The sequence below is a fragment of the Puma concolor genome, chromosome B2, assembly GCF_028749965.1.
Source record: "Puma concolor isolate L17-30 chromosome B2, mPumCon1.1.hap2, whole genome shotgun sequence".
NCBI lineage: Eukaryota > Metazoa > Chordata > Mammalia > Carnivora > Felidae > Puma > Puma concolor.
The window spans coordinates 41,049,474-41,075,950 of NC_141671.1; the positions used below are offsets into that span (position 1 = coordinate 41,049,474).

At 44.9% G+C, this 26,477-nt stretch overlaps 1 protein-coding gene across 3 annotated transcripts in view; it reads right to left on the reverse strand.

Moving 5' to 3' along the window:
• The window catches only part of CCND3 (cyclin D3), a 96,509-nt gene that overhangs the window by 21,558 nt on the left and 48,474 nt on the right, over positions 1–26,477 (reverse strand). For 2 of the 3 annotated variants that reach the window (XM_086706845.1, XM_025926148.2), the window contains exon 2: positions 11,541–11,620. The exons of the other annotated variant lie outside the window; for it this stretch is intronic. The gene's annotated coding sequence lies outside the window, so the exon portion shown is untranslated. The remainder of the gene's footprint in view (positions 1–11,540; positions 11,621–26,477) is intronic. 3 annotated transcript variants of the gene reach the window in all.

Consider the following 26,477-nt stretch of genomic DNA (forward strand, 5'->3'; position numbering starts at 1 on the left):
CCCACTAAGCCACCCAGGCACCCCTTTACTTTTTTCCTTTTAAAATTGTCGCTAGTGGAGGACCTGGGTGGCTCAGTCTGTTAAGCATCGGACTCTTGATTTGGGCTCAGGTCACCATGGGAGCCCTGTGCTGGGCTCTGTGCTGACAGCTAACAGCCTGCTTGGGATTCTCTCTCTGCCCCTCCCCCACGCACATTCTCCCTCTCTCAAAAAAAAAAAAAAAAAAAAAGAGTATGATTAAATATTTATTAAAAAAATAATAAATAAACAAATAAAATTGTCATTAGTGTTGTTAGCACACTGAGCAAAAAACAAATACACTTTTAGAAGAGATCCGTACTTCCCCCAAACTCACAAATCTGGGCCAGGTGACTCACTCTATTTTTCTGTTTTTACTTTTCCTCCTGGAGACTGTGTATCATTCATTCTCATTCATTCATTTATTCCACAGATCCTTACTGAGACCCTATGAAGTGCCAAGATACTCCTGGAGCCATAAATAATACAAATATAAGATAGTTCTTTTCTCTTAAAGAGGACACAATCTCCTGGGGGGAAATAAAATGTGCTTTGCTTTCCTTCTTAATAATTACCTTTACTTGATTCTTTCATTGACTCAAATATGGGGGTTTTTGGGCTTTGACTCATCATGTGGCCAGAAAGTTCCCTGAAATCAGGAATTGAATCTTCTCACTTTTTTTGGTATGTAGGTAGAGTTAAAATATGTTCCAGTTAGTACTGATTGTCCTGGTATAATTATTAGTGGTGTACCCTTTCACTATCAAAAGGGTCCCAGTTTGGAATAACACGTGTTGGGGAGGCTGTGGAAAAACTGGAGCCCTTATAACTGCTGATGGGAACGTAAAAGGATGTGGCCACTTTGGAAAACGGTTTGGTAGTTCCTCAAAATGTTAAACATAGAGTTACCCTACAGGGGCACCTGGGTGGCTGAGTCGGTGGAGCACCTGACTTTGGCTCAGATCGTGATCTTACGGCCCATGGGTTCAAGCCCTGCATCGGGCTCGCTGCTGTCAGCCTGTTAGTGCAGAGCCTGCTTCAGATCCTCTGTCCCCCTCTCTCTGCCCCTCCCCTGCTTGCACTCTCCCAAAAAATAAATATTAAAAAAAAAAGAGTTACCATATAACTTAGCAATTCAATTCCTAAGTATATATGCATGAAAAATAAAAATATACCTCCACCCCCAAAATTGTATACAAATTTCAGAGCATGATTATGATTCATAATAGCCCAAAAGTGAAAGCAGTCCAAATGTCTATCGATGCAAGAACAAATATAATGAAGATGATGCGGTACGTCCATACAATGGAGTATCACTCAGTCATTCATACAAGAAATGAGGTGTTGATGCAGCCTGCAGCCTGAATGAACCTTGAAGCATTATGGTAAGTGAAAGAAGCCAACCACAAAAAAGCACAGTTCATACCATTCCATTTATGTGAATTGTTCAGAATAGGCAAATCAATAGAGACAGAAAATAGATTAGTGGTTGTCTAAGGCTGGGGTGGGGGGGTGATGGTAATGGGGACTGACTGCTCATGGGAACTGAGTTTCTTTTGGGGGTGATGAAAATGTCCTAAAATTAGATTATGGTGATGACTGCACAACTCTGTAAATATACTAAAAAACTAAAAACTTGTGCACTTCATTTAGGTGAATTCTATGGTCTGAAAATTATATTTCACTTAAACCTTTTAAAAAGCATTCCAGTTTGGATAATAAATTATGATCACCTCCTACCCAGGGAGGCCTTACCATCGTGATTGAGACCATAGGAACTTTTGAGTTAGAGAGACCTAGGCCTGAACCTATCACTTACTTGTTGTGTGACCTGGGGGAAATTATCTGATTTTTTCATCTGCAAAACAAGGTAGTCATGCCTACCTCAGAGGATTGTTGTAATGTGAGGTAATGCATGAAAAGTGCTGGGGATCCCCCAACTCCATATGCAAGTTGCTCAGCTTTTAGTAGGTATCTACACTTGCAAAAGTCTAACACTGGATGGATGGATGGATGGATGGATGGATGGATGGATGGATGGGCAGGCAGATGGATGGACCAAAGGGTAGAGCAAGCCTGAAGCAACTCAAGATTCAGAGAGCACATTATACTCAGTCCATAAAATAAGATGTTCTTTTAAAAAGGAACTGAAGGAGGGGCACCTGGGTGGCTCAGTCGGTTAAGGGTCCGACTTCAGCTCAGGTCATGATCTCACAGTCCATGAGTTCGAGCCCCACGTCGGGCTCTGTGCTGACAGCTCAGAGCCTGGAGCCTGCTTCGGATTCTGTGTCTCCCTCTTTCTCTGCCTCCCCCTGCTCATGCTTGGTCTCTCTCTGTCTCAAAAATAAATAAAAACACGAAAAAAAATTAAAAAAAAAAAAAAGGAACTGAAGGAGCAGTGGACCAAGTTCACCACAGCCACCCATTCTGCTTGGCCAGTCAGCCCCCTCCTTAGTGTTCTGAGCCCCACAATGTGAAAAACCCTAGGCTGAGCTTCCTGGAGAATAATGGGGGAGAAGTCAGGATCTCCACTTTCAAGAGAGTCCCCTCAACAGTGGGAGGCTGGACATGTGTGGAGGGACAAGACAGCACACACAAGGCCACGTAAACAAACTCAGGCTGACCAGAAGCACTCCTGGTCTCTGAGTGGCTCTGAGCAGACAACCCAGGCTAGGTTAACTGTGTGTTCCCCCCAGGATGTGGCCTCCATCACCTTCAACCATCTTCTTTTTTTTTTTTTTTTTTTTTTAAATTTTTTTAACGTTTATTTACTATTGAGAGACAGAGAGAGACAGAGCATGAGCATGGGAGGGGCAGAGAGAGGAGGAGACACAGAATCTGAAGCAGGCTCCAGGCTCTGAGCAGTCAGCACAGAGCCCGACGCGGGGCTCGAACTCACATACCGCGAGATCGTGACCTGAGCCTAAGTAGGCTTCTTAACCAACTGAGCCATCCAGGCGCCCCACCTTCAACCATCTTCTGATGTGATATGTCAAATGGTCCCAGAGATGCCTTTACCAAACACTCCTCCACAATCCCTTCCCTGGTCCTTTGTCCTCCATCAGGCTCAAGAACTGTCAACATCTTCCAGGGCTTAAGCCGAGGCCCTTGTTTTCTCTTCTCACACACACATCAGAGACCCCACTCTATTCCTTCAGCCTCAGTTCTTCATGCTTCTCCAGTTCTAACCTCCATCCCAAACTCCCAGCCTACACCCCCACCTAGATGTCACACAGATGCCTCCTCAAACTCAAAGTGCTCAAAGCCTGTCCCTCCTCCTTTGTATTCGGTGTCAGTTAACCTCAAGCCCCTGAGTCACCCAAGCTAAAAACGCTGACTCTAGTCTTTCTTAGTGCCTCTTGCTCCAAGTTTGTCCAAGTTAACCTATAAGCAGACTCTGTCATCAGAGTGGCTCTGGAATCTGGCCCCTCCACTCAACGCTCAGGCACTCCCACCTAACATTTGGACTGGTGCAATCCTCTCTCTTCTCACTGGCCTCTCTCCCTCCACACACCCCCTCCAGCCCCTGCTCCCCACTACTGCCCAAGCCTTCTTTCAAAAACATCAGGAATGCACACATGCTTCCTTTGCTTCTTAAAACCTTAAAATCCCTAGGATTACCCAGATAAAATCCAGACCTATCTGAAATGGACATGCAAAGTCTGCCATTACCAAAAAAAAAAAAACAAAAAAAAAAACCATAAAAACCCCAAACAACAACAACAACAACAACAACAACAACAACAACAACAAAGGGCTAGGGATGCCTGGTTGGCTCAGCCAGTTAAGCATCCAACCTCAGCTCAGGTTACAATCTCAGGGTTCATGACTTTGAGCCCCACATTGGGCTCTGTGCTGACACAGGGAGCTCTCTTTCCCTCTCTCTGCCCCTTCTCCATGCACTCTCTCTCTCAAAATAAAGAAATAAACTTAAAGAAAAAAAAAAAAGGCTGCCATGATCTACCCTAAAATTCTCCCTTCAGCTCTCTCTCCCCTCTCCCAACAAACACACCCTCCACGTACCTATACTCCAGATACACTAGACCATCCAGCACAGATGCTCTGGCCTAGCTCACACACTTCCTTCTGCCTAAATGCCCCATCCGTGCCTCTCTTGCGATGCTTCCTGCCCTTCAAGGCCAGCTCAAATACCACCTCCGCAGACACTTGCCTCAGATCCTCCTGTTGAAGTGTGAAGGAAGGAAGGGGGTGAAGTACAGCAACTGCCCACAGAGGCCACTCTGACTACTGACCAGGGAGGGGTAGTGTGCCTTGGCCGAGTCACCATATTTCAGGGTCTGATCCTCAGCATTGCAGGAGAAGTATGCTTTCTGAGGCCGCCTGAAGAGTCCAAGCAGTCTAATTGTTCCTAATGAAAGCCACAGAAACAGATACACACTTCAGAAACACAGCGCCACCAGGAAAACCTGAATACAGGGCCAACTGATCCGCCCAGGCTCTCCTGGACACAGGGAGCAAGCTCCGGCTAGAGGGTCGCATGGTGAACACAGAGACCCGGCCTGCCCACAGCCAAGGCACCCACTGTGTCCCTCAAAAGACAGTGTAGAGTAATGGCTGAGTTAGTAGTTACAGAACCACTTACTCGGCGACTTTGATTAACCTACCTAGACTCTTGGTTCCTCATCTGTCAAATGGGGCTAATGATCCCCTTTGTCCTGGCTATTCCCTCTGCCTGGACCACTCTTCCCCTGGATACTCAGGTAGCCCCCTCTCCTTCTTCCTCAGGTCTTGGCTCAATTTTCACCTTTTCAGAGAGGGTTTTCTTGATCTTCTTGGATCAAATAGAAACCCCTCCCCTCATCTCTAAGCAACCCCCATCCTGGGTGCCCTGCCATATCCCCAGTGCCTGGACCAAGGCTTAGGCAGAGGGAATGTTCTGTAGGTACAGCCAGAAAGGATGAATGAAGCACGCCTACCCCCATAGAGTTGTGAGAAGATGAAGTGTGTAGAACAGGGCTTGGCCAACATCAAAGATGAGAAAATGTTAAACCTTATTAGGAGAGCCTCCTACTGAGAGAGCCTGCCCCATACCAGGATGCCCAAAAGGAGTTGAGGGCTCAAGGCGCTCAGCCTTGTTGGAAAGACAGACGAAAGCCGCAGGAACTCAGTGGTGCTGCAACGAGGCATGAGAACCTGGCAAATTTGGGGTGTGGCTCAGCACTGCCAACAGGGAGGATGCAAGACAGGACAGTGCCAGGAAAGGGGGCTGGACAGGAAAGCAGGGCAGATCAGGAAGAGCCTGTGGCCACAGCAGAATTTGAGTGGTGCCTTAAAGGCAATGGACTTCCATTAAAGGGGCTAATCTGGATCAGAACCTAGGTACATAAGCAGTTGGACTTTGGGGGGGAGTAAGTAGAGAAAGGTAGTCAAGAGGTTTTTGCAACAACCTTGGGGCATCTGGCTGGCTCAGTTGGGAGAGCATGCAACTCTTGATTTCGGGGTGGTGAGTTCAAGACGCATGTTGGGCACAGAGATTACATATAAATACATACATACATACATACATACATACATACATAAATAAATAAATAAATAAATAAATAAATAACGGAGATTCTTGCAATAACCGAACGAGAAGTTCCAAGGGTGGCTTTTTACGAAAATAGAAGAAATGCAGGAAACAAACTGACTGGAGTTCAGTGGCCGAGGGGATGACAGGGGAGGGACAGTCCAAGGATGACTAGGGATTCTGGCTTTGGCCACAATTGGGTGGAATCTGATTAGGAGTCCAAATGAAAGAACAGATTTAGGGGAAACGGGTTCTCTGTTTCACATGTTGCTTTTGAAGTGCCCACAGAGAAGTCCCATACCAGCTGGACATAATAAATAGGCACCATTTATAGAGTCCTTCCCAAGGGCTTGGAATGCCTAGTGTCTATTTTCATTCTCACCACAATCATTTATAGTAGGCATTAACAACCCATTCACAGATAAGGAAACTGAGACTGAAAAACAATGTAAAGAAATTTCTAAGGCCCACAGCCAGCAAGCAGCCCAGCTGGGATGTGACCTTCCGGTCATGTCTGACGACGTCCTCCCCTCTCCCCCACCTTCACCTTGGTGCCTAGAGTCTGGACACCTGGAGTATTGCACTTGTGATGTCCGCAGCACAGGCAGCCCCGTTGTGGACTGGGTGCTGCCACCTGGGGAATGTCAGATGAATGGAATGCAGAAAACACATTTAAGGGGCAGGCGGAGAAAGAGGAACCAACCATGGAAGGAAACAACAGTCCGAGAGGGCAGGAGAGAACGGAAGGAAGCCCAGGGGAAGAGCTGAATGAAGCCAGATCACCGTGCTGTCAGAGGTCCGCTGGGCCGGGGCCCCTCCCTCAAGCCCACGGAATGTCAGACCCACAGGGCCCAAGCACCCTCCCACCTCCATTGACACATTGTTTCTTTAGGTATGTTAATAGAGGCCACTGGTTAAAGTTGAGCCTTCCCTGGCTCTGGGACCCTTTGTGTCTGTTCAAATCAGCTTGCATATCTTTGCTCTGACCCATTATGTATCGATTTGATTTTATAGTTTACATCAGAGGGAACAATCTTAATTTCAATTTCTGGGAAGTTTCTTCCAGGCTGACCTCCTGCGGTGTGGAATGCAGCACATTACATCAGGCCTGCATTACACAATGGCGCTGTTAAAGTACTCAAACCTCAGTGTTCTTACCTATAAAATGGGGATAATATAAACTACCTTGGAGGGATGGTTACAAAGGAGAGAGAAGTGTACCTACTCATTTACAGTAATGTGCTGTTCTATTATTAAGTTGATTCTGTTTACTGTTGGACTTCATTCCTCATTATGTGGCAAGTTTCTTAAGAGTTCTGATGCCCCATGAGGACTTTAAGATACAAAACAGATGAACATAAGGTAGGGAAGCAAAAATAATATAAAAACAGGGAGGGGGACACAACATAAGAGGCTCCTAAATATGGAGAACAAACAGAGGGTTACAGGAGGGATTGTGGGAGGGGGGATAGGCTAAACAGGTAAGGGGCATTAAGGAATCTACTCCTGAAATCATTGTTGCACTAGATGCTAACTTGGATGTAAATTCAAAAAATTAATTGAAACAAACAAACAAAGAGTTCTGATGCCCCTGTTTCTACTCCCAGATGTGGATATCAGAATCTTTAAGTGTGGGGCCCAGGTTCTGTATGTTTGTCCAGGGCTGAGGGCTACAAGCTGGCCTCTAACCAGGAATCACTCTCTCCTTCCCCTGTTGTCTAGAGATCTTCATACTGAATTTATCAGTCTATCGGTAAACTGCCCCTTAGTAGGCAGGTCTGTCTATCCCGTGATCGGAAATTCTCAGAGGGCCACCCTCCTCCTGGATGGAATGTGGTTCTTCCCCAGTCAACTCTATTGACTCAGACTTCTTCGTCCATTAAAATAATCTCATTTTCAGAGAGCAACCCAGAGCTTTCTAATTTATTAATTTATTCACTCATTTGCAGTTGCCCCCTTAAACTCTCTACAGCATGAATAATTGGGAATTCAGGCAAAATCTGGGGTGGGGCTAGAAGAAACGGAAAGAGAAATTCAGAGGCACCTGGGTGGCTCAGTGGGTTGAGGTCCAACTCTTGATTTCAGCTCAGGTCATGATCTCATGGTCAGTTGTGAGGTCGAACCTCATATCAGGCTCCACCCTGTGAGCCTGCTTAAGAGTCTCCCTCACCCTCTCCCTCTGCCCCTCCCTGGCTCAGTCTCCCTGGCACATGCACTCACTCTCCCTATCGAGAGAAAGCAAGAAAGCAAGCAAGCAAGCAAGCAAGGAAGAAAGCAAGAAAGCAAGCAAGCAAGCAAGCAAGGAAGAAAGAAAGAAAGAGAAAGAAATAGAAGTTCAACACGAGCTCACCCAGGTCTCCTCTGGGTATTAATTACTGCTCCATAATGAATAATAACAACACGAACAGTTAGATAGTAATCACTGTGTCAGGCATTGTTCTAAGTGTTTTACGTACATTAATTATTTTAATCCTCAAACGTACTGTTGTGCCCACTTCACAGAAGAGGAAAGTGAAGTGACTTACCCAAAGTCACACAGTGTAAAAGGTACAGGCAAGAACTTGAACTCCAACAATCTGGGTCCAGGATCAGGATTAATAATTTAACATAAGGTAAGGAGTCTTGGGCTGGGTGGACCAGAATCCGAGACCACGGAAGAAGGCGGCCCCTGATGCTGTCCCAGGCCTACGGAGGAATCAGAAGGAGGAGGGACAAATCCCAGAGAAACTAGACTGGGGGGTGAGGGGGGATGGTCACAGCTGACCCCAGGCCAAAGGCTTCCTGGATTCCCTGGCAGAGTTATGAGGAACATGAAAGGGAAATTCCTCCAGGAAAAGAAAACATTTTTGAGGGTAGTTGGTTGTTGTTGTTTTTTTTGTTTGTTTGTTTTGGGGTTTTTTTTTTTGGTTTTTTTTTTTTTTTTGCTTTTTTGCCTCATCTCTGATTTCAGACCCAGGGTTTCTTTGCTGAGTCATGGAGGACATTATGAAAGGCGTGGGGGCGATACAGGACTGCCACCTCCCCACTCCCAGGGACAGGCTGGGGGCTTCTGCAGCCCAGCTAGCTCCCTGCCTCTGGAAGGTTGATGCCAGACAGCTCCCATTCTAGAAAAAGTTCACCAAGAAGCAGCAGTTTTTACTGCTTGTCGTCCTCAAATTCCCAGGAGTCTCCTCAATGAATAAGAACATTAATGAACGCTTGAATCATAACGAAGTAATAAGTAAGTGACTCAACAAACATTTACCGATCCTCTTAATGAAGGCTTTGGAATCAGACACCCTGGGGTTTGGTTCCTGGCTTCTGCCACTTATGACCGTAAACAAGTGACAGAGTCTCAGTTTCTTCAGCTATAAAATGGGGACTTCTGGGGCACCTGGCTGGCTCAGTCGTTAGAGCATGAGACTCTTGATCTCAGGGTCGTGGGTTTGAGCCCCACATTGGGCACAGACAATATATACATACATACACACATACATACATGCATCAAATGGGGATATTTATTTCAGCCTACAACCTTGAGGTGAGAGGCAAATGAGGTAAGAGAGAGCAAAGCTCTTGGCATGCAGTGGACAGTCCACAAGTGGTATCTCGGGGTGTCAGGCACTGTAAAGGGCCAGAAAACAAAGAGGAATACAACTCAACCCTGTAGGAGTCTGCAGTCTGGCGGGAGGGGAACAGAGATGTAATGAATCCACACTGCCAGAAGCTAGAAGAGAAGCCAGTTCCTAAGGCCAAGGACACAGAGGCAAATGACAGCCACCAAGCCTGGGTGGGCACGCCCGGAAGTTCCAACTAAAGTCTCTGGTCCAGGGTTTCTCAATCACCCGCAGCTCTGGGAAAATGCAGATTCCCATTCAACAGTTGTAGGTGGGACCCAAGATTAGGTATGTCTCTCTCTCTCTCTCTCTCTCTCTCTTTTTTTTTTTTTTTTTAGGTAATCACCAGGCCCGTCGTGGGGCTTGACCTTCTGATCCTGAGATACCTGAGATCCTGAGCCAGCCAGGAGCAACCCAGTCCACCGGCCCCATTATGCACTTCGAACCAGCTCCCACAGCAGGTACCAGACCATGGGTCACACTTTGAGTCCACAGCAAGGCAGTTTTAGCTGTTGTCACTCACCTACTTTTCTACTATTCTTTGTATCCATTTTAGGGCTACCTGCTCCAAGTGACTTGCAGAACCCTGTTAACTAGACAGCTAACGGAGTCCCCCCATTTCCTCCCCTCAGATCTCAGAATCAGGCTCAGATACACCCTTCTGACTCTAATGACCACTAAGGTTCATATCCTTGAAGGTGGTTATTTATTTGCTGCCTCGAGCCCTCCCCTTTCCAGGCCAAATCATCCAAATGCTTCCGATGTTTTCACATCCGGTATTTTGTAATGAATTCCCTTGAAAAGGTCACAGACTTGTGAGAAAGGACTTTATTTATGAGTCTTTCAGTAACATAACCATCCTCATTCCATCCTAGGGGGTGGAAGACAGAAGGGTGTACTAGAAAAGATGAGCATTTTTTGCCGATTTAACACAAGATTCCGATAACAAAGATAACACTTAGCTGACAGAAAATAGGGTAAGAAGTGTCACCAATTCAAAGATTATTTTTTTTAATTTTTAAAAATCTTATGTATGTATATATGTATGTTTATTTTGAGAAAGAAAGAGTGAGCGTGTGTGCACAAGTGAACAGGGAAGGGGCAGAGAGAGAGGGGGAGACAGACAATCCCAAGCAAGTTCCGCACCGTCCGTGCAGGGCTCGGACTCACGAACCGTGAGATGACCACCCGAGCCAAAATCACGAGTCGGACACTTAACCAACCAAGCCACCCAGGAGCCCGTCAAAGATGATTTTAGATGAATCGCTGTACCAGAAAACACGAAATGCCCTAAAATCTTATGGCTCATATATGGAAGAAACTTTGATGGAGGTTTTTCCAAAATTGACAATTATCCCAATATTTATAGGACATTACCAATAATGATTTGTAAAGCTGAATGAAACTTTTCCAGACTATCAATAATTTTTTTAAAAAAAACTTCCAATCAACTATGCTAGAGAAACACTGGGTTATCTTTTTTATTTGCTCCATGGTAAAGATTACAAAATCATTGTCATAGGAGAATGCAACCAAAGAGGATACAAAAGGTGTCATAGAGGAGCATCAAGCAGTTCACATAAATATTATGTTATTTTTCTGGATTTTGTGATGTTTGGGCTTTAACATTGTTTCCTAGTATGTTGTGATTTCATCACAAAATCTAAATAAATATGCACTTTGGTATCTTTAGTATTGTGATTTTGTACTGTCCTTCTTAAAGAGGGCCTCTAAAATTGCAGAAGCTTTAGACCCAACAAAATCTGAATCTACCCTGGGTATACTGGGAAGCATGTGGGCTCTGGGGTCAGACCTGGTCTTAAATCACAGATCTTGGGGCACTGGGGTGGCTCAGTCGGTTAAGTGCCCGACTCTCGATTTCAGCTCAGGTCACGATCTCACAGTTCATGGGATCAAGCCCCGTGTCAGGCTCCGTGCTGACAGTGCAGCACCTGCTTGGGATTCTCTCTCTCTCCGACTGTCTCTGCCCCTCCCCCACCCACCCCCCTCTCAAAACAAATATAAATAAACCTAAAAAAAAAAAAAAAATCACAGCTCTGCCAGTTGCTGTGTGGCCTTTGACAAGTTACTTAACTTCCCGGAACTGTCTTCTTCTCGTTTATCTAGAAATGGAATGGTAATATCTGTCTTGTAGGCTTCTCTGAGGGTTACATAAGATACTGCATGTAAAGTGGCTATTATGTGGCCATCACAATGACCTTGTGGTAAAGAGACAATAGAGACAGTGAGAGGTTCATTTGAGGTCACCCAGCTGAGGAGACGTACTTTAGAAAGAATCTGGATTTCAAGTTTATATTAACAATCTTCCTTTCTCTTATCTCCCACCCCTTTCAAGACAGGAAGTAAAACGCATCCTGTATTATCACTGAGCTCACCCGCGTTCTTCACCAAAGGGAGGTCACAGAGCTTTTCGCCACCATGTAGAAATGTGCGATGAGCACCCCTCTGACAGAGCCTGTGGGAAATAATGAATCAGATGAAATTAAGAAATACTTGGCCTTTTGTTGAAATCACATATTTGGTTACCAGTTTTGTGTTCTCCTTTTGCTACCAACTCAAACAATCCCAAGATTCTTCTCTTTTTTTCCACAAACGTGTGCCAGTTTACTCACAAGCCTTGTCTCATTTCATGTTTGCAGTGGTCCCACGTAACAAGCAGTTGTGACTCCCATTTTGTGGATGAAGAAACTGAGGCTCCGGGAGATACAGCACCCTGCCCGGATGTGACTCCTGGTCTGTCTCATGCCAGAGCCCAGACCTTTAATCATTGGGCCACACTGCCTTCCTGCCACTTGCCCCCACTTGTATTTTTCTATACGGTGGGATTAGGATTTGGGTGTATTCTGGAATAGGCACGGACAATCAGAGGATTCTTGTGACTCCCTGTCTCCATGGACCTTAGCATTGCCCAGCCCCACCAAACTACTCCTATTTCTCTATATCTGTCCTACTGGCACATGCTTTTGATCCCAATGCTCCCAACAGAGTAGAACAAAGAGCTGTTTGCCTCTCAAAGAACCACAGGGTGGACGTCATAAGACCTCAGTTCTAATCTGGTTGGTCCACCATCTTGCCCTTCGGCAAGTCTGCTGATCTCTCTGGACCTCATCTGACGCACTTTAAAAATATGGTAGGAAAGAGATACTTCCAGGATCCTTTACTATCCCAACATCCTCTAAGTGAGTCCATCCGGTAAACACACATGCAGGTAATGAACATGTTCCTGCTGATTTTCTGAAGATTCCCCACCGAGAACTAGAGGGTCTTCTTTTTATAGTGCATCACGAAGGCTGCAAAGGAGATGTGGCCACAGAGTTTAGATAGCCCTGGCTCTGAATCCCAGCTCCACCAGTCCCTGGCTATATGGCCTTGGGCAAGCCCTTAACTTCCTGAAGTTTCCTTTTCCTTCTCCATAAGATGGTAGTTCCATAACGGTCCCCTTCCCAAAAGCTGTGAAGATACAAAAGAGGAGGCCTGGAAAGGGCTCACTACCGTGCTGGGGACTCAGCATATGGAGGCCATTATGGTCATCATTGTGTACGATGTGCTCAGGCCTCCTCTTCTGCTTTCGACCGGGGACATAAGAACTGAAGGGGGAACCTCAAAGACACACTGAGATGGAAGGGCCAAAGGAGCAAGGGACACGGGATGGACAGATGGTGTAACTCCAGATGGCTGCACATGGCTGATCTGGGAAAGAAAATGGCTCAGCCTCTGCCCAGCCCCACCCGTGTGTATCTGGGCAATGTCAATGAGACACTGGGCTGGAAAACGCTAGAGAATGCTAAAATATCCAAAGTGGGAATTACAGATATTTCTGCAATGCATCCCCAATTTTCTATCTCAGTGGGCAATGCCAAATCCCTGGGCTACAGCACAGAGTCTGTTCTTTCCTTCTCTCCACCTGGCACCATTCCTAATCAGAATTTCATTCTCCATTCAAGCAGTCAACTCAAAGCCTCCAATTCTTCCAGCATCTGAGAGCTCAGCCCATCTGCTCTAAATCCTTGAAAAGAAACAAATAAACTGATAAACCAAACAACATTCCTACCATTTCTCTCTTAAAAAACAAAACTTGGCATTTATTTCTAATATTGAAAAAATGGAAACAATCTAACTGTCCAACAATAGAGAACTCATCAAATAAACTGTAACCTTGTAATAGGTTATACTCTAATACGGTAAGGTACTATGATAGAATATCATACTACATGATATATAATACCATATTACACATTACCACTGAATACCAAGGGCGACCACAGCTGTAGAATGGAGTGGTGGTTACCAGTGTGAGCCCCGGAGGTGGACCGACCTGGGTCTGACCACCAGGTCCGTCACACACCAGCTGTGTGGCCTTGACAAGTCTTTCTCTGCCTTAGGTGTGCAACAGAAAAATGACAAGAATAATAAACAGAGTTCTGACCCCGCTGTCACACTTCCTGCCTGGTTTAACTTCTGGCTCTGTCACTTCCTAATTGCTGTGCAGTCTTGGACAGGTTAATGAAGCCCTCTGTTCCTCAGTTTCCTCATCTGTAAATAGGGTCTACCACCCAGGGATTTTGGGGGGTGAGGATTAAGTGAGATAGCAGGTGAAATCCTTAGAAGAGTACTCCGCACGGCGGGTATGATGTTTATCATCCCCCTGCTGCCACGCCACCTCTCTCGCCCGCCAAGTGATTCCTAAATATAAACGCACATCCAAACTGCCTAGAACATACCACCCTGAAAAAGAACACCTGAGCTCCTCCAGATGTGCCACATCAACCTGTATCCAGCCCACGTGGGCCCCTTGGCAGGGGTGTCTGTCAGAGGTAAGAACGGGTTAAGTAGGCACTGGCCCTCTTCCCTCTCACAGGAGCAGCTGGAGGGTGCTGGGGCTCGCTTTAGTCCGGTGGAAAAACAACAGCCTGAGCTCAGGGCATGGTGAGCCACGTGATGGTGCGCGCTGCCCTTGAGCTTTACTGGAAACCCACCGGCTGTCTGCAGAGGGCTTCTGATGGAGGGTCCCAAGTGCCCCGGTTACCGCTCCACAACAGCCCGACTTAGCCGGGGGGTCACAGAGAGGCAGCCACCTGTTGAACCACAGCACAGTTCATTTCCCATCTTAGTTCTTCCTCTGGGTAAACCCTGGCACTATTATCAATTTAACCCTCAAAAGGGGGGTGGGTGGGTGGCCAATCTGCCATTTCTCTTGAGCCTAACTGTCAATTTCCCACGGTTCTTGACTCCCAACAGAACTAGGATAGTTCACATGTCCCGTTCCACTTTGCAAAGGGTTAATATACACATGATCCCGTTAGAAGGTGATGGTCATCATCTAATATGAATAATGCTTGGACAGGTTAGGATGCCCTTTCCCCTCCACTAACTGACCTCATCTTCACAAGAACACTGGGAGCCGAACTGGGGGAGCTCCAAGATTGGGGAAGAAGGTAGGGCCAATGGAGGTACAGCATGTTGCCTGGCAATACAAGGGTGGCCTGACCTCGGCGAGAGCTGGGCCTACCTCCTCAGCGTCTGAGGCTCCAAACTAGGACCTGCCAGCACGTCTGCAGGGGCCTCCGCTTCTGGGGGGAAACTCAAGGTAGACAGTGCCCTGACACAGGGACACATGCCACACAGCCGAGTCTAAACCCACCTGGGAGACACAGTGGACACAGTGGACAGGACAGAGGCACCCGGGGCCTCTGGCCAGCGTGGTCTGTCCTTGCAGGCCCTTCCCCGAGGGCAATCAGAGGCACAGCAGAGGCGGTGTGGTGGGTAAGGGAGCAAAACTTAAGGGAGGGGGCCAAAAAAGGTTCCTATGTCGGGGGCAAGGGCTGGGAGAGGTGACTTTTTCCACCAAAGGGAAAGTCACCAGGCCAGGTCAGGCCCCCTCTCTACTCAGTCGCCTCTTGCTTTTTTTTTTTTTTTTTTAAGTACCCACAGCTCATGGGCCTTTCTTTGTAGATGTGTTAGTTTTTGGTCCAGGGACAATCAGGTCTCTTGGTTTGGACGCCATTGTCTTTAAGGTAAGCTGTGCACACCCCTGCTGTACCCATTCTGCTTTGATCTCATGGTGAGCTTCTCAGAGTCTGACTTTTCTTTCCAGCTCTGGGTGCAGGTGAGGGGAGCGGGGACAGATGCATCTCCGTGGCTGCTGGATGGAATTATGACCCTCACTTTATGTATGAGGAAGCTGTGATAACAAAACCGTGCTTTGTAGATGAAGGGTGTCACGCCATACGCTCCCTGGGGTAGACACCCTGGGGGGGGGGCTGACGTCAGTAACACCCCCTGGCCCTGTGGCACGGAGCACAGAGCCTCCCCATCAGGAGCCTTCCGCACATGCCTGCATGTGGGAATCCAAGGATGGGTGAAGCTGGGGACACGGGGCAGCGGTTCCTTGCAGGGTCTGCCTGCCAAGAGGGGATATTGGAAGAACTGTATGACAGTTGTAGGTGGCAGAGCTGAGTGGAACCGCTCACATCTTTACCCAGTCCCCCACCTAAAAGCTCACATTTGCAGAATGACTCACTGGGATGAGGGGGTCCAAACTGTGGCCCTGAAGTAAGAGAATCTCAGGGTCAAAAGGGGATTCGAAGGCACCTACTTGCCTACCCAAATTATTCACTTTCCCCACAACCCTAGTTCCCAGAAATTTACATTTCAAAGACCAATAAAATTTCCCCCAAAATTTTGGAGACCAAAAAGTAAGACTATTGCCAAGTAAGGTTATTAGGGAAAAAACCTATAATCTATATATACCATATTTCATAAAACAAAGACTGCCTGAATACCAAACCCTTTGAGAGGACTCAGATTAAAGGATAATGCTTTCTTTTTAACCTAATCTTTAATAATAATAATAATAATAAATAATAATAAAGTCTACACCCAACATGGGGCTTGAACCCTGAGATCAAGAGTCGCATGCTCTTTCAACTGAGCCAGCCAGGTGCCCCTAAAGGATAGTACTTTCAATGGAATGCATTTAGTTACACACACAAAAAAAAACCCAGTACATCCTCTGATGAAAACTAGTTTGGAATCACAGCCCTGTACCAGCCCCTCAATGATCCGTGCAGCACTTGTTAAAATTTCTTTAGTGGTGGGAGCTCACTATTTCTGAGATGGCCCAACTTATTTTCCAAAAACTCTCACTACTAAGATTTTTAAAAATATACAAATAGGGCCACCCCGGTGGCTCAGCTGGTTAAGCATCCAACTCCGGCTCAGGTCATGATCTCTCGGTTCATGAGCTCAAGCCCCACGTCTGGCTCTGTGCCGACAGCTCAGAGCCTGGAGCCCACTTCAGATTCTGTGTCTCCCTCTCTCTCTGTCCCTCCCCTGCTTGTGCTCTGTCTCTCTCTTTCTCTCAAAAATAAACGTTAAAAATATATACATATATATAGATATATTCTTTGTTTTAAATGTTTATTTATTTTGAGAAAGAGAGAAAGAGAGAGAGAGAGAGAGAGAGAGAGAGAGAGAGAGAATTCCAAGCAGGCTCCGCGCTGTCAGCACAAAGCCCGACACAGGGCTCCATCCCACGAACCATGAGATCATGACCTGAGCCAAAATCAAGAGTCAGACACTTAACTGACTGAGCCACCCAGGTGCCCCAAGATACACTCTTATAAAAAATTAATCTGTTAGGGGTAATGTTTCAGTAACTTTGGTCCCTACACTCCACTCCATACTCTGCAACCACCTGCAGCACCAATTCCACTGAGGCCAGGTGAGTAGTAAGAATAATAGCTAAAACCCCGAGTGCCCACTATGAGCCAAACACTGCTATGGGGTTAATATGTATTCATTCAATTACTTCCTAGACCAACCTCATGGGGTAGGTATAAGTATTATTCCTCCTTGCGGAGTTTTAGGAAGCACAAAGAATAATTTGCCCAAGTAATGGCCAAGTTCACACTGCAGCTCCAGCAGCCAGGTTCCAGAGCCCATCCTTCTTTCTTTCTTTTTTTTTTTTTTTTTAATGTTTATTTATTTTTGAGAGAGAGAGAGAGACAGGGTGCGATGGGGGAGGGCAGAGAGAGACGGAGACACAGAATCCGAAACAGGCTCCAGGCTCTGAGCTGTCAGCACAGAGCCCGACGTGGGGCTCGAACCCACAAACCGTGAGACTGTAACCTGAGCCGCAGTTGGATGCCCAACTGACCGAGCCACCCAGGTGCCCCCAGAGCCCATCCTTCTTAACTATGGCACTTGTAGGAAGGCTTCCTGACAAATCCGATTTGAAGGCAAGAAATACATTCTTCACATCCCTCCTCCTCCCGTGGCCGCTGCCCCAGTTCAACTTCTCCTTCCATTTCCCCTGGATGGCCACAGTAAACCCAACCCGTATCCCAGCCTCCACTCTCTGCATCGAATGTACTCCCTCCAATCTCGCACACCTTTAAGTCGCTGGTTTAAACTTATTCTCCACATAAAGGTAGTTACGCGCGATTAAAGAAAAGTTGGGAAATACGGACAAGCAGAAAGAAAAACAAAAAGAATCCAATGTTATTCATAGCCTTACCAACCACCAAAACCCCTCTGTGAACATTTTGATAATATTCCTTCCAGTCTCTCTTTTGTAATACATGAAGCCTTTTTATCCATACGTGAGATTTTTTTTTTTTTTTCAAAAACTTGGCTATCACCACACTAAATCTATAATTTTAGTGAAACTTGTGGGCATTTTTCACATTATTAAACAGAAAGCCGTTAATGTAAGGTTAAGCTCCGGTCATTTTAATTGTTGCTCGAAAATTTCCACAGCTCCTCCCATACCTATCAAAGAAATTTCAGATTCCTTAGTTTGGCATTCAAGGCCTTTCCAAAGCTCCTCCCATTCCTATCAAGTAGATTTCAAATTCCTTAGCTTGGCATTCAAGGCCCTCTATAACCTATTGCAGTGTTTTTGTTGTTTTTAAAGATTTTAAAGTAATCTCTACACCCAACGTGGAACTTGAACTCGCAACCTTGAGATCAAGAGTTGCACGCTCCATAGACTGAGCCAGCCAGGAGCCCCTACTGCAGTGTGTTTTACCTCCCATTTTCCCATACCCTGGCCCCCTCCAACACACATTCTTAGCATATGGGATCTCCACTGCTTGAACTCTCCCTACACCCACCCGCTGGGCCTTTGCTGATACAAGTTCCAGATTTTAAAGGACACATCCACTTTGATCGTTCTATGCTGAAAACGAACCCCTATTTCACCCTTTCCCTACCCCAACCTCCACCATCATTGGCTCAGGGCAAATACCTTGGAGTTATCCGTGACTCCTTTTTTTCTCACGGTTCCCAATTCCAATCCATTAGCAACTTCAATAGGCTTTGCCTTGGAATACCTCCCTTTGCAGCACCTGCCCCCTGACCTAAATTCAAACTGCCCGTATTTGTCACCCAGGCGAATGTAATAGCCTATATCTAGAACCTCCCTGCTTTTCACTCTGGCCTCCATGCACGCTGCTTCCGAGGCAGGAGTCAAAGGGTTCTTTAGAAAAGTGAATTAGGGGTGCTTGGGTAGCTCAGTCAGTTATGTGGCCAACTCTTGATCTCAGCTCAGGCCATGATCTCACAGTTCTCTGCACTGAGCCTGCTTGGGATCCCTCTTTCCCTACTCATATTCTCTCTTTCTCTCTCTCTCTCCCTCTCTCAAAAGACTCCAATGGCTTCCCATCATATTTAGAATAAAATCCAAAAGGCTGAACCCCATCTCCTTGACCTCATTTATTACCACTCCTACTTTCCTTTACTACCCTCCAGCCACATTTGCCTCCTAGCGGTACCGGAAACTCAGTAACCCATTCAGGTCTTAACTGCTCTGTACCTGCTACTTCCTTTGCTTGGAAAGCTCTTCCCCTAGAGCTGTGCTGCCCAGAATGGTGGCCACATGTATCCACTGAACACTTGAAACGTGATTGCTCTCAACTGAGATGTGCTTCTGAGTGTAAAATACGCACCAGATCTCAAAGGCTTAGTAAAAACAATACAAGATATCACATTAATAATTTGTCTATTGGTTACATGATGAAATAATATTTTAGATGTATTAGGTAAAATAAAATGTTATTAAGGGGCGCCTGGGTGGCTCGGTTGGTTGAGCATCTGACTTTGGCTCCGGTCATGACCTCGCGGTTTGTGGGTTCAAGCCCTGCGTCAGGGCTCTGTGCTGACAGCATGGAGCCTGGAGCCTGCTTCGGATTCCTGTGGCCCCCTCTCTCTCTGCTCCTCCCCAGCTCGTGCTCTGTCTATCTCTCTGTCTCTCTGTCTCTCTCTCAAAAGCAAATAAACATTTAAAAATATTTAAAAAAATAAAATGTTATTAAAATTAATGTCACTTGTTTCTTTTTTTTTTTTTTAATGTTTATTTATTTGAGAGAGAGAGAGAAAGAGAGCAAGCAGGGGAGGGGTAGAGACAGGGGGAGACACAGAATCCGAAGCACACTCTGTGCCGACAGCAGGGAGTCCGACGCAGGGCTTGAGCTCAGGGACTGTGAGATCATGACCTGAGCCGAAGTCGGACGCTTAACCGACTGAGCCACCCAGGCGCCCTGTTCTTTCTACTTTTTAAAATGTGGCTACAAGAATATTTAAAATTATACATGTGGTTTGCCTTGCATTTCTATTTGGCAAAGCTGCCCCAGGACACTGGTTCTCCACCCAGCCAGGGAAACACCTGAAGAACTTACAAAATACTGGTGCCGGGGCTCCATCTCCAGAGATTCTGATTTGATTGGCGTGGAGTGTTGCCTGGGCGCTGAGATTTTTAAAAGCTCCCTCAGACGATTCTAATGTCCAGCTAGGACTGAGCACCACCACAGCTCTAGATATTCTCACGGATCCTCACTCAGGTCCCAGCTGGAACGTTACCGCCTCAGAAAGGCCTTCCCTGACCAGCCCCGTTCACAGGACTCCATCACGCCCAGGCGTTCACGTTCTATGCCCAGGTCCTGCTTTCTCTTTCTTCATAATTTTCCTACGGTCAGACATTATGTACTCATTTGTTCATATGCTTAGGGTGTGACCCCTTATCAGAATGTAAGCTCTCCAAGGGCAGAAAGTGTGCCTCACCTCTGCAGTGTTTTCAGTATCTAGAACAATGCACAGCGAGCAGAAGCTTAATAATATTTGTTGCAAGAGGGGTGCCTGGGTGGCTCAGTCGGTTGAGCGTCCGACTTCGGCTCAGGTCACGATCTCACGGTTTGTGGGTTCGAGCCCTGGGTCGGGCTCTGTGATGACAGCTCAGAGCCTGGAGCCTTCTTCGGATTCTGTGTCTCCCTCTCTCTCTCTGTTCCTCCCCCGCTGGTGCTCTGTCTCTGTCTCTCAAAAATAAATAAAAATGTTAAAAAAAATTTTTTTTAAATAATAATAGTTGTTGAAAGAATAAATAATGTTCAGGCCATGGATGGACCCACGAAGCTGAGGGCCCTGACTGCTGGTAGTAGCCACCAGTCATCAAGCTGGCCACATCTCAGCAAGTCACTATAAACAATGGCCATGTGACATGCTGGGCATCACCTAGCTTTATTCCTCTCTCTTATCCTCCCCAACTCCCTCCCTGTATAAATTTGATATGTTTCTGGAAGATAGTTGGACTGTAAGCACCAAACATTTAGGGGCACTTGTGTGGCTCAGTTGGTTGAGTGTCTGACTTTAACTCAGGTCATGATCTCATGGTTCATGGGTTTGAGCCCTGCGTCAGGCTTTGTGCTGATGGCCTGGAGCCTGATTGGGATTTTCTCTCTCCCTCTCTCTCTGCCCCTCCCCTATTCACACACACACTCTCTCTCTCTCTCTCTCTCAAAAATAAATAAACATTTAAAAAGTGTTTAAAAAAATACTTATATTTGGGGTGCCTGGGTGGCTCAGTCGATTGAGCGACTGACTCTTGATTTCGGCTCAGGTCATGATCTTGTGGTTCCTGGGATGGAGCCCACGTCGGGCTCTGCGCTCATAGCACGGAACCTGCTTGGGATTCTCTCTCTCCCTCTCTCCCTGCCACTCCCCTGCTCGAGTACACTTGCTCTGTCTCACTCTCTCTCCCTCAAAGTAAATAAATGTAAAAAAAACTCATATTATCAGCAAAACTAAAAGGCAACCGACAGAATGGGAGAAGATATTTGCAAATGACATATCAGATAAAGGGTTAATATTCAAAATCTGTAAAGAACTTATCAAACTCAACACCCCAAAAAACAAAGAATCCAGTGAAGAAATGGGCAAAAGCCATGAATAGACACTTCTCCAAAGAAGACATCCAGGTGGCTAACAGACGCATAAAAAATGCTCAACATCACTCATCATCAGAAAAATACAAATCAAAACCACAATGAGATACCACCTCACACCAGTCAGAATGGCTCAAATTAACAACTCAGGCAACAACAGATGTTGGCAAGGATGCAGAGAAAGAGGATCTCTTTTGCACTGCTGGTGGGAATGCAAACTGGTACAGCCACTCTGGAAACCAGTATGGAGAGTCCTCAACAAATTAAAAATAGAACTACCCTATGACCCAGCAATTGCACTACGAGGTATTTATCCAAGGGATACAGGTGTGCTGTTTCGAAGGGGCACATGCACCCCAATGTTTATAGCAGCACTATCAACAATAGCCAAAGTATGGAAAGAGCCCAAATGTCCATCGACAGATGAACAGATAAAGAAGATGTGGTATATATATACGATGGAATATTACTCGGCAATCAAAAAGAATGAAATCTTGCCATTTGCAAATACGTGGACAGAACTAGAGGGTATGATGCTAAGCAAAATTAGCCAGTCAGTGAAGTCATATGACTTCACTCATATGAGGAATTTACGATACAAAACAGATGAACATAAGGGAAGGGAAGCAAAAATAATATAAAAACAAGGAGGGGGACAAAACATAAGAGACTCTTAAATACAGGGAATAGACTGGGGGTTGCTGGAGGGGTTGTGGGTGGGGGGATGGGCTAAGTGGGGAAGAGCCATTAGGGAAGACACTTGTTGGGATGAACATTGGGTGTTATACATGGGGGATGAATCACTGGAATCTACTCCTGAAATCATTATTGCACTATATGCTAACTAACTTGGATGTAAATTAAAAACTTAATTAACTAATTTTTTAAAGAACCTCATATTCTTCTAGGAATCTAGTCTAAGGGAGCCAGAGGAGAAGAATAATTACATTTACTTGGATAAGCATCTCAGAATTATACATAACTGTTAAAGATATGGAGGAATGCTCACTATATTAAGTCAGAAGAGAGAAGAAAAAAAACAAAAAAACAAATCTGAGTAGAAAAAAAGGGTTAAGATGGTTAAAAAAACCCAAAACCAACCAGCCAACCAACCAACCTGGCTAGAGAAGATTAATTCCCACTACACGGTTGGGACGGGGCAGTGGAAGAGTGGAGGCATGTTCTGTCTCTCGATCTGGCATTTTGTGCGTGTCACAGGACACCGGTGATTTGTGTTCCTGTTTTATGCCCAGAGAGAAATTTTCTAAAACATTACTATTGGTCATCTCCACATGGTGGAATTATGGGTGATTTAATTTGCTCTTCTAAAAATGTTCTATATTTTCTAAAATAATGTGTTATATTTCTTTTTTTTTTTTAACGTTTTATTTTATTTTTGAGAGAGACAGACAGACAGAGTGCAAACAAGGAGGGGCAGAGAGAGAGGGAGACACAGAATCCGAAGCAGGCGCCAGGCTCTGAGCTGTCAGCACAGAGCTCGACACGGGGCTCGAACTCGTGAGCCATGAGATCATGACCTGAGCCAAAGTCAGCAGCTTAACCGACAGAGCCACCCAGGCACCCCACTATATTTCTATATTTACAAAAAAGTGAAAAAATTGTAAACCTCACTCCTAATAGAAATGAGCATGCCTTATTACAGGCTTTTTGCAAAGCAATTTATTAATAGGTATCAAGGCCTTTAAAAACATTCAGGGGCACCTGGGTGGCTTAGTCGGTTGAGCGCCGACTTCGACTTAGGTCATGATCTCGTGGTTTGTGGGTTCGAGCCCCACGTGGGGCTCTGGGCTGACAGCTCAGAGCCTGGAGCCTGCTTCAGTTCTGTGTCTACCTCTCTCCCTGCCCTTCCCCCACTCATACTCTGTCTCTCAAAAATAAATAAGCATTAAAAAAATTTTAACTTAAATATTCAAACCAGGAATAGAAAATGTTTGGGAAAAATCCACAGGAAATCATTAACAGTGATCACTTTTGTGGAGTCTGTCTGAGGAAAGAGGTGTTAGGGAACTTTTACTTTTTTAATTGGTATATTTCTTCACAGTTTATTTATTTAACATAGAGTATGTGCTACTTTCAGAATCACACGCAGACACACACACACACACACACACACACACACACACACACACTAGACCAGGATTCCTAGACCAGGAATCCTATCTCTAGAAATCTATCCTTGTGTTTTGCTTTTTTTTTTTAATTTTTTATTTATTTTTGACAGAGAGAGAGACAGAGCATGAGCGGGGGAGGAGCAGAGAGAGAGGGAGACACAGAATCTGAAACAGGCTCCAGGCTCCAAGCTATCAGCACAGAGCCTGACGCGGGGCTCGAACTCACGAACTATGAGATCATGACCTGAGCCGAAGTCGGATGCTCAGCCGACTGAGCCACCACCCAGGCGCCCCTAGAAATCTATCCTTAAAAAATATTACTAATAGATAATCTGAATAGGCCTATATCTATTAAAGAAATTGAATCAGGGGCACCTGGGTGGCTCAGTCAGCTGAGTGTCCAACTCTTGATTTCAGCTCAGGTTATGATCTCAAGGTTCATGAGTTTGAGCCCTGCTTGGGATTCTCTTTCTCTTCCTTTCTCTCTCCCCCGCTCATTCTTTTTCTCTCTCTCTCCTTCCCTCTCTCTCTCTCTCTCTCTCTCTCTCTTAAAATAAATAAATCAACTTTAAAAAAAGTGACTCAATAAGTAAGAAGTTTCCAAAATAGAAAGTACCAGGCCCAGATGGGTTCACTGGCAAATTCTACCAAACATTTAAGGAAGAAATTATACCAGTTCTCTTTCCGAAGATAGAAGTAGAAGGAATACTTCCCTATTTATTCTATGAGGCCAGCATTATCCTAATACCAAAACCAGACAAAAACATTATATATGTGCTGCCGAAGCGAGCACCAGACAAAAACATTATCAGAAAACTACAAACCAAATCTCTCATGAATATAGATGCATAATTCCACCACAAAATACTAACAAATTGAATCCAACAATGTATAAAAATTATACACCATGACTAGGTGAGATTTACCCCAGATATGCAAGTCTGGTTTAACATTCAAAACTCAATTAATATAAAATGTCATATCAATAGGCTAAAGAAGAAAAAAATCACATGATAATATCAACAGATGCAGAAAAAGCATTTGCCAAAATCCAACACTCATTCATTATAAAAACTCATAGCAACTAGGGATAGAGGGGTACTTCTTCAACTTGATAAATATCATCTACCCAAAACCTATAGTTAATATCATACTTAATGATGAGAAACTCAGCTTTCCCACTAAGATCAAGAACAAGGTAAAGATGTCCCTTCTCACCACTGTTTTCAACATTTTACCTGAAGTCCTAGCTAATACAATAAGACAAGAAAAGGAAATAAAAGAGATACAGATTAAGAAGGAAGATTCAAAACTGTATCTGTTCACAAATGACATGACTGCCTATACGGAAAGTCTAAAAGAATCAACAGCAACAAAAATCCTCGAATTAATAAGCAATTGTAGAAAGGTTGCAGGATACAAGGTTAATATTCCAAAGCAAATCATCTTCCTATATACCAGCAAATGGAACAAGTGGAATTTGAAATTGCCACTTACATTAGCCACCTGCTCCAAAATAAAACATTTATTTATTCTTGATATAAAATATCATATGAACAGGGGTGCCTGGGTGGCTCAGTCAGTTGAGTGTCCGACTTCAGCTCAGGTCATGATCTCGCAGTCAGTGAGTTCGAGTCACGTCGGGCTCTGTGCTGATAGCTCAGAGCCTAGAGCCTGCTTTGGATTCTGTCTCCCTCTCTCTCTGCCCCTCCCCTGCTCACACACTGTTCTCTCTGTCTCTCAAAAATGAATAAACATTAAAAAAATTTTTTTAATAAAAAAAGAAATATCATATGAACAGACCTCAATGAGAAAAACTATAAAACTCTGATGAAAGATATCACAGAAGAACTAAATAGAGAGCTATTTATTTCATGTTCACGGGTAGGAAGACTAACTATTGTCAAGATGCCAGTTATTTCCAACTTGATCTGTAGATTCAACACAATCCGAATAAAAATTCCAGCAACTTATTTTATGGATATCAACAAACTGATTCTAAAGTTTATATGAAGAGACAAAAGACCCAGAATAGTCAACTCAGTATTGAAGGAGGAGAACAAAGTCAAAAGACTGACAATACCCAACTTCAAGACAGTGTGGTACTGGTGAAGGAATTGACAAAAAGGTCAATGAAACAGAACAGAGAACCCAGAAATAGACCCATAAATATAACCAACTGATGTCGGGGGCACCTGGGTGGCTCATTCAGTTGAGTCCAACTCTTGATTTCGGCTCAGGTCATGAACTTACAGTTCGTGAGTTCGAACCCCACGTTGGGCTCCCCACGGATAGTGCAGAGCCTGCTTGGGATTCTGTCTCCCTCTCCCTCTGCCCCTCCCCTGCTTGCACTCTCTCTCAAAAATAAACTTAAAAAAATATATATATATATATATACATACATACATACATATACATATATATGTATATGTATGTATATTCATATATACATATATATATATATATATATACACACACACACACACACATACACACATACACACACACACACATCCAACAGATTTTTGACAAAGGAGCAAAGGTAATACAATGAAGCAAAAAAATTCTTTTCAATACATGGTGCTGGAACAATTGGACATCTACATACAAAAAAATGAATTTAGATATAGACCTACATTATTCACAAAAACTAACTCAAAATGGATCATAGACCTAAACATAAAATTCAAAATTATAAAACTCCTAGGAGATAACATAGGAGAAACCTTAAATGACCTTGGATAAGGTCATGATTTTGTGGATAGAACACCAAAGGAATGATCCATGAAAGAAATAATTACTAAGCTGGGCTTCATTAAAGTTAAAAACTTCTGGGGGCCCCTGGGTGGCTCAGTCAGTTGAGCATCTGACTCTTGGTTTCAGCTCAGGTCATGATCTCACGGTTCAAGAGTTTGAGCCTCACCTCAGGGTCTATGTTGAGGGCTCAGAGCCTGCTTGGGAT